This window comes from Tenrec ecaudatus, chromosome 2, assembly GCF_050624435.1.
Source record: "Tenrec ecaudatus isolate mTenEca1 chromosome 2, mTenEca1.hap1, whole genome shotgun sequence".
Taxonomy (NCBI): Eukaryota; Metazoa; Chordata; class Mammalia; order Afrosoricida; family Tenrecidae; genus Tenrec; species Tenrec ecaudatus.
The window spans coordinates 201,773,082-201,782,781 of NC_134531.1; the positions used below are offsets into that span (position 1 = coordinate 201,773,082).

A 9,700-nucleotide genomic window follows, 5' to 3' on the forward strand; every position below is an offset into this window, starting at 1 on the left:
TATTAATCTTATTATCAAGAGATAATAATTTCAACCTAGAATTTATTTTGGAAATTTTTTCTACTTTATTGTTTACAAAATTCTATTATAATGTTATCTCTAAAAATTTTAATAAATACTTCTAATTAATCTCAATGGATTGGTTATTATATATATATATATGAGGAAAGAGCGATTGAAAAGCCGTAATCTTTTCTGGAAGATATATTTAATAACTCCCCCAGAGGATTTAAAGATATAATAACTACACTAGAATACAACAAAATAGAATAGCCATCACTGAACATCAGACACATCACTTCTTAGGGTTTAGAAAAAATATGCCATTTTGATAAAGAATAATCTTGTAAAGAGAATTTTCTATGGAGGGATTGAAACCCATTGGGTTGGGCTTTACATCAGTGAATTTTATGAGAGATAACAATATTGATAGAGAAAATATAAAACTTCAAGTGTGGTACTCAGATATGGCTCTTTTTTATAAATTTAGTGATTTATATTTTTGTTTGTAATGAATTACAAAGAAGTCAATATAAGTAGATATATGTACATTAATTTATGTGTACTATATGGAGAATGTCATTTTATTATTTACTAATATTTATTGTTTTTCTTATTTATTTACCATAAAAACAATTATTTAAAAACAGTTGACTAAATTTTGTCAGATTTGTGATTTCTTATGAGAATACTGAGAATATCCATTTTGGTCAGTTGCATAATTTTATCATTTCATTCCAGAGGGAGAAGGGTGTGTTAGCAGACATGGGCAACCTCACCATCATCACAGAATTCCTCCTCATGGACATCACAAGCTCTCGGGAGCTCCAAGTCTTGCAAGGTCTGCTTTTCCTACTGATTTATCTGGGATCCATGGCTGGAAATCTTCTAACTCTTACTGTCATTATAACAGACACGCACCTTCATTTCCCAATGTACTTCTTTATAGCCAACTTATCCTTGCTAGATTTTTGCTGTATTTCAGTAACTGTCCCCAAATCGGTTTTAAATTCTCTGATGGATAGTAAAGTGATTTCTCTCAGGGAATGTGTGACTCAGGTTTTCCTGTTTATCTTATTTGGAGCCACAGAATTTTTTCTCCTTGTGGTGATGTCTTATGACCGCTATGTTGCCATTTGTCACCCTCTGCATTATCAGCTCATCATGACCCCACGGCTGTGCACACAGATCTCGAGTGGCACGTGGGCCAGTGGGCTGGTGTATTCAGCAATCCATACAGGCACCATGTTCAGGCTGCCCTTCACAAAATCCAATATCATTCACCAGTTTTTCTGTGACCTTCCTCAAATACTGAGCATTTCATCCCCGTCTGTGCAGTTTTCTGAAACAGTGGCTCTTGCAGTCAGTTCTGGCTTTGTCTTAATCTGTTTTGTTGTCTTATTCACCTCCTATGTTAAGATATTTTCTACTGTGCTCCGGATGAATTCGATGGAAGCCCGAAACAAAGCCGTATCCACTTGTTCCCCACAGCTAGCTACAGTTATTTTGTTTATTATCTCTGCGATATTTGATGCTTTCGGCATTAACCCAAATGTTTCAAGTGTTCAAAACCTTCTTGCATCTGTGTTCTACTCCACAGTGCCTGCCTTTGTGAATCCAATTATCTTTAGCCTGAGGAATAAGGAAATCAAGAGTGCTCTTGGCAGAATGTTTTCTCGGTATTCCAAGTTCCTCTAACATTTTTTGTTCTGCTCTGTGTTTGTGTACTTCTCTGATTGACTGGAAATAACCTTTCAATCACATAGACTTTAAATTTGACATTCAAGTAAAGTTAAAAATTTGAGACATTTTGCTATTTGAGAAACGTAGGTAGTATATAAATAAGCAGTACTTAATTACTTGGGAAAAGGTTCGCTTGAATTCAATAATTATTATTACTAGTACACACTTTTGCAAATATTAACTATTATATGTTAAATATTGGATGGATAGTATAATGAACAAAAATACTAGGGCATTAAATCATACTCTCTTATTTTCTACAATTGTTTGATAAAGTTTGGACGAAAACTCAGAATATTTTAACTGTTTTAATGTTAATTTAAATAATATACACATCCAAGTATGCTATAAGTTAACTATTTCTACATATCACATTCATTGATATTTGTCTGATATTTTCACTTTGTTTCTACATTGTAGTAATTTTTGCTCAAGTTGTTTCACTCTCTTTAATTTAAACTCACTCACCCAAAACTTCATGTTCTTGTTCAACTTACATGGTGGTACCGTCTGGTAAGTCTTAGACTGCTCACCACAATTTGAGTTGGTTCAAACACACCTGAATGATAAGACTAGCTGCTCACATAATGATTTGAAATCTCAAAAACTCTTTCTGGTAACTGTGAGTCAAAATGTACTTATTGTGATTGTTTTAGTTTGCATTTTATTCATATATATCTATATAGGTTTTAAGTGAAATACTTATTGACATTCTTTATATTTTTATTTCATCTTTTTTTTTGTCTACCAAGATGGTTGGTTGCTTTCTATAGAAATATTTTTTTCAATGTTATACTTTGTGTTGCATCATATTTGTTTGATAGTATATTTAATTTGTGATTTTTTTCAATAAGCCCACTTTGTATGTTTCTATTATGATAGATAGGTTTATTGTGTCAACCCGGAATATTAACACAGGTGAGATTAATTGAAAGTCAGAGATGTAAATGGCTCAGTGAGCCTTGTCTTTCTTGTCTTTTGTTCTTTGATAATCAGACCATGTGTGGCCTTACCTGGTTCTCTGCACTCAACTTGTGAGCTATAAAACTTGTGGGACACTTAACCCATGGAATTTGCTTGTGTAGTTTGAGGTTCCTTTAAGACCTGATTTGTCTCACTACTAGAGTATACATCGCTTGAGCAAGGGTCTGTCAGACTCTGTCATCTTGCTGACAACAGCTGACTGTTGGTAACCTGCCTTGCTGTTTTCTGCTGGTGCTCAGATAGGCTTAAATGCCCTACAAGGGACTACCAGGCTGTCCTTCGGAGCTGACAGACTGCCATGGTATTAGCTGTCTCAAGGAAGTGAGTTGTCCTGAGCCATTTGTGCTGCTCTATAGATTAAGTAACTGTTTATTTCTTATGATATATATATATATATATATATATATGTTTACATAAATATATATAAAATCATAAGTGTCCTGGTTTTGTTTCCCAAGATAACCTTGTCTAACATACATATATATTTCAATATGCCTGAGTTGTATGTTCCGTTTATGTTACTTTTTTTTTAGTTAACTACAGAGAGAAACACATCAGCAAGAAACTCTATTCATTTCAGTATTCTCAATGGAGATTAAAGTTCAACATTTCCAATGTAAAATTTAATACTGGAAATAATAAAAAAATATTTAGTGTACACACTAGGGAGACAGATTACTGATTGACATTCATGGGGAAAAGAGATGTAACACGCATATAGAAACCTATTAATGGACACATACTTTTGACAAAGTTGTATAATAAAAGCAAATAATTCTTTGATGATGCCTAGATTAGATACTAATAAGGATTCAAATAGCTTGCATTTTTTGTTAATGTAAATATCTGACAGCTAGTACAAGCTGGTAGAAATGAGAGCTATAATTAGAAAGTTCAATTTATTATGGTATCCATGATTCCTATATTGACTCTCCTATAGTAATATCTTTAAGAATCATCTTTAGAATGTCTGTTTATTGTATCCCAGCCGGGCATTTATTTAAGCAGCTTTATCCTAAAACTTGAGAGAAGTTATGCATAGTTTTAAAAGTTGTCATTATTTCCTTTATTTTTCCGATGTTGGTAAACTGGAACTAATAAAATCTTGAATTGAAAAACTAGTCACAATCAGTATAAGAATATCTACTTACAAATCACACAGGGAGTTCTCCTATTAATATAACTGTTACATAGGATTAAATTATATTCCCAATATGGATATCTGTGCATATTTTCCGAGTGTTTTAACTAATTATAATAAATGGAACCAGTATAGATTTTATTTTGTTTTGTCTAATTCAAATGGATCAGTAAAGTTGAACTGGCTCTTTTAACGATGCATTTTATTTACTGTGTCTTAATCCAGGTATGCATAAATCATTCTAAATCTCAGTTTGCTAAATTTATATACAATCTTTATCACACATGCGGATTCACATTAGTATTTATCATTCTCATACTTACTTACATTTTCTGTGAAAGCAAGGTAAATTCCAGCTGTCTAACTATTGACATTCTGATGTGAAATCTGTGTTAAATTTGTCTATGCTGAATTTTCCCAGTGACTAATGAATCAGATTGGAAGAAAAATGAGGTTTTCTCTCCTGTACAGAATTGCACTCTTGAAAACCCACGGAACAGTTAATCACTGTCTCACAGTGTCTCTATGAGATGGACTTGACTCTACAGGCAGTGAGTTTGAGTTTTAGAGATTGTTTTCTGAGTTAGTAATGTGGAAATTCTCTTTCAAAATACTTTGTAGTCTCTATATTGAGTTGTGATTATATTTATTGATTTAATATATATCTACATTTATATTCTTTGTGTATTCGTTGTATATTTGGAGTATGAGACATAATCCTCTATGTAAGGACAAATTTATTTGAACAGCAAATAAAAATATTTAAGTGAATTTTCTGGGTTGAGATATCATTTAAAGAATTTTTACCAATAGAAAAAGTTAATGCCAACATGAAATGTTTAGTGTATCTCTATTTTCTGATTTTCTATCTTTTAAATTATTGTTATGAATCTCTACTGCATATTAATTTAAAACAAAATAATAATACAGATTTTTCACTTGCACTTATGGTGATCCCTTTTTCCATTCATAGCTGTTTATCCAATTCCTAGTGTGTGTGTGTGGGGGGGGGGGTGTGTATGTGTATGTGTGTGTGTGTGTGTGTGGGTGGGTGTGTATGTGTATGTGTGTGTGTGTGTGTGTGTGTGTGTGTGGGTGGGTGTGAAGGTGCATAGTTAACCAGGAAAACTGGATAAGAATTGTGGACTTTGAGTTATGATACTGATGTGGAATATTGATAGGACCACAGCTTCCCCCAAAACAAACTGATGTATCTTGAAAGTACAAACAGAATGCTCCTTAGGAAAAAAGATGACAAAACTTCAGCATATGCATTTTGGAGACCATTTCCTGGGATGGACATCATGCCTGGAAAAGTAGAGCATCAGTGAAAAAGAAGAGAACGTCAGTGAGATGGATTAACACAGTGGATGAAATAATTGGCTCCATTATGCAAGTGTTTTATTCAATGGCATATATGGTTTCTAAGAGTCATGTGCAACTTTCTGTCACCTTACAACCACAGTAACATCTGAATAACAATCAATTTTCTTTGACATTTAGACTCCTCTAAAGATGGTACTAAATTATATTTGGGAACAAAAGTATACAAATTATTTCCCATTTTACGACTGAGGAATGTTGATGGAGTGAGGACCGGGGCTTCGTGCAGCCCACTTGAGTTAGCGCTGCAGTAGGAAGCAGTGAAGGAACCTTTCAGAAAGGTTCAGAATGAGCGCATCACAAAATACTGCTGTGAGAATCTAGTCTAGTGTTGCAGGATGCCAACAGTGGTTCCCTGGATTTTCTTTCCAAAACGCTTTTCCAAAGAGTATATTAAAGAACTATTGGTCATCAATATCAAAAATGAAAAGAGATCAACTGAGACCATATTACCAATATTATGAGTAGGTTTGTATTAATATACTCGATATATTTCAGAAATAAGCAATATTACCCACAATTCTAAATATTATTTCATTGAATATAATTTTGTGTGCCTAACTCAATATAGAACTTAAGTCATAATAATTATAGTCAACTGAATTAATTTTATGAATCCTCTATATTCTATTATGTTCCTGTTAAAAATGAGCAGAATAAAATCAAATAATTTCAAATAAAACACCTTTCCTCACTCTAGTCTCTATAAAGTTAACTAATCATGAAGCTTAACATGCTCTGGAGAGAGACAGAGGTGACTGGATGTAGGCTATGTATCGTACTTGGTATAGTAGAGAGACAGTGAAAGAGATGATGATATTCAATGAAATAGACTGACACAATGGCCGCAACAATTGGTTCACATATGACGACAATGGTGAGAATGGTGCAAGACTTGGTGTTGTTTTGTTCTGGGGTCAAATGTGGTACTTTGAGATAGAACCAACTGGATGGCACAGAAAAGAAACAGCAACACCTATGTAGGGATAAAAAACAAAACAAACAAACGAACTGGAGTTACAAATAATAGCTCATATTAAATGGAAGCAGAACATTTTTTAGTAGTGTTAGTCTGCAGATGAGTGTGAATAATATTTGATTAACATCAAGTTAGTGCTTGCAAATTGTATGTCTATAGGACAGGATATAACTTTTTGTTTGGGTTTCCAACAATTTAATATTTTACAAGAGCTAAAAGGCTTCTCTCTCCCCTGAAGAGCCTTCTAGTTTCAAACAGCTGACCTTTGGGTAATGGCCCATGGTATAACTCACAAACTGCCAGAGCTTCTTGAAGAAACTATTTTTGTCATGTGCCATCCATTCATCTCTAACCCACAGTGGCTTTATGCACACCTGAACAAAATCCTACTGGTCCTGTGCCATCCTCTCAATTGTCCTTATCCTTGCAACCAATTTGTCAATACATCTCCTGAGGGTCTTCTTTTTAACTATTCCTCGACTTTATCAAGCACACACTTCATCAGGAAATCATCTCTCCTGACAACATATCCTAACTATGTAACCTTAAGTCTTGCCATCCGTGCCTCTCAGGAACACTCTGCACATATTTCTTATAAAACAGATTTATGTCTCCTTCTGTTAGTCCTTGGTACTTTCAATCTTCTTTGCCAGCACCAAAATTCAAATGCATAAACTCCGTTTCAGTGTTCTCTGTTCAAAGTCAACTTTCACATGTATATAAAGCATTTGAAAATACCAGGGCTAGTGATAGTGGTACATGAAAGTAACAGCCTGCCTTACAATAACCTGCAGAGGCCCTAGGCAACAGATTTCCCAGTGCTATGAATCTCTTGACTGCTGTTTCCGGGACCATTGATTATGGATGCAAGCAAGATAAATATATTTGAAAAGTCCAGTGTGAGCATTTTGACCTTCTTTATATAAAGTTGTAATCCATAATGAAGATTGTAGTCCTTGATCTTTATTAACAAGTGCTTCAAGTTCTCCTCATTTTCAGAAGCAAATTTATGGGATCTGTGATTTAAGGGTATGAATAACCCTTCCTGCAATCATGATGCCAATATTCTTTTTTTATGCCAATATTCTTATATATTTAACACAGTTTCTGTAATGATTGACTCAACATACAGATTAAATAAATATGGTGACAAGATACAATTATGAACTATATATTTCCTAATTTTAAATCATGCACTCTTTGTTTCTCTGGGTAGAATAAATAAAGTTTCATGGACACACTCATTTTTGTATAACAATAACAATATTTAATTGCTCTCTCTCTCTCTCTGTCTCTCTCTCTCTCTCTCTCTCTCTCTATATATATATATATATATATATATATATATATAAAGAGCAATTAAATATTGAGAAAAAAACTGTACCTAGTGCAGACCAAGTCCAAAAGGCTGATATTAGGCCATATATCTGACACTAATCTATAATTTCCCCTTCACTCTTATGAAACACATGCAATTCCTCCAAATGCAGGAAGATCACAGGCCAGTAGGTGGGAAGTCCTGTGGATCCAGTGGGGGTGGTTCCTCCAGCTCCCAGGGTTCTGGCTGCATCAGGGTAGCTCTTTGTGGCTTCTCCTCAGAAATATCTCACAGGAAGTACGCCTAGAGAGAACATGGTGGATCCAAGGAAGAAATGTAGGCATTCCAAGAATCCTCAGGAAAAGACCATATCTACACGAGGCCTTGTTGCCTATAAATGGATTTACAGACTTCTTAATCCTCTAAAGCCCCAAATAACACCAGATTATATAACTACCACACACTATTTCCTTGTTCTGGTCACACAACTACCGCTGGCTGAGTGTACACATTCCATATGTGTACATTGAAGTGATCTGCAATCAGGAGACTGACTTATGAGGGAAAGGAAGAGATACTCAAGGGAGAGAAAACCGCCTTAACTTCTCCACTGGCCAGTTTTTGTGAGCACACCAAAGGAGGATGCAAATGAGGAAATTGACACACTCAAATGCAGGACATTCATTAGGGCACAACAATTCCAGGCTTAAAATGTTCTCATGGTTGATAACTGACAAACATGATCACATTCTGACCTAAGGGAGAACCCTGTCGTTGCAACAAGGAATCCTCTTATCACTCACTGTCTGTGCCAAGTTCCTGAAACCTGCAAACAGTCACCCACTCAAGGTTTAACCAGTCTTTACACCCAAGTAACTCTCCCATGGGGAAATAGGACAATGTTTCCCTACACTTGATGACATCCCTATTTTGTTAGGATACGCACAGTCAAATGCCTGGCCATAGTCAATAAAATGCAAATTAACATGTGTTTGGTCTTCTCTGCGTTCAGCCATGATCATCTGACAGTAGTAACGCTTTAATTTTTCCATATGTGCTAAATCTGACTTGATTCTCTAGCAGCTCCCTGCCGATATATTGCTGCAACAATTTTTGCATGATCTTAAGCAAAATTTTAATGCATGTATTTTGATAATGTTGTTCCCGATGGTGAGAATTCTATGGGTCACCCTCTTTTGAATATGTACAAATAGGGATCTCTTTAGTAAGTTGGACAAGTACATGTCTTGCAAATGTCTTGTCACAAGCGAATATATTCTTTCAGCACTTCATAAACTTATTGAACATTTCCGTTGGTATTTTCTAAAATATTTAGAGCCTTGTTTTTAAGCTAATGCTTTCAGTTCCCCTTAATCGTTTTCCTTAAGACCATTGGTTTTTTTAACTATTATAAAAGTTTTATTTAACAAAAAAATTGAACATGAAAAATGTACATAGCCTCATTTTTACACTGTAGTAAACTGGTCCTTTGGAAAGCGGGGTGCGTGGAAACGACTGATGTCGACTATGGAACGTAGCCATTATACTCGCTCCAAGGCCTCTAACATGATGATCCTGTTGCCTCTTATCCCAACCATTCCAATATTGTTCTGTTGTCCACTAGTTGCCATCTCCACACATTCATCTATCACAAGATTCCTAAAGGGATCAAATCCCCGAAGTATCCCTTGGACATGCCTGCCACCATTTAATTTCAATGATAACTTCTTGTCCATGAATTTTTTCAACTCGGGCGGATGAGCTTTGCTCATTGTGCCTTCTCAGGAGGTTCAGCCAAGACCATTGTTTTTGCTCAGATGCTGAGCAAGATATTGCGCACTGTTGACTAGGTCTTTTTGGTACAGTGACTGTGTGTTTTTCCATCTTCTTTTAATGTTTCCTGCATCACTCAATATTCCCTTCCTCATATCTTCCAAGGGTGCATCACAAGGCTTTAATTTTTCTTCAGTTTTTACAGTTAAAACATCCTGGACGTGCTCTTCCTTTTTGTTTTCTATTTCTAGTGTTTTTCATATTTAGTTATAACAGTTTACTTTGTCTTCTCATGTGCCCTTTGACTTTTTTTTTTTTTAGTTCTTTGACTTCACCATTTATACCATTTTCCATGGCTTGTCTTTGATTGGGTGTAAGT

The 9,700-nt window shown here is 35.0% G+C and overlaps 1 pseudogene; it reads right to left on the minus strand.

Annotated features, from left to right (window-relative positions):
- Positions 1 to 9,074: 9,074 nt before the first annotated feature.
- On the minus strand, positions 9,075 to 9,337 carry LOC142441260 (small nuclear ribonucleoprotein G pseudogene; annotated as a pseudogene).
- Positions 9,338 to 9,700: the final 363 nt, after the last annotated feature.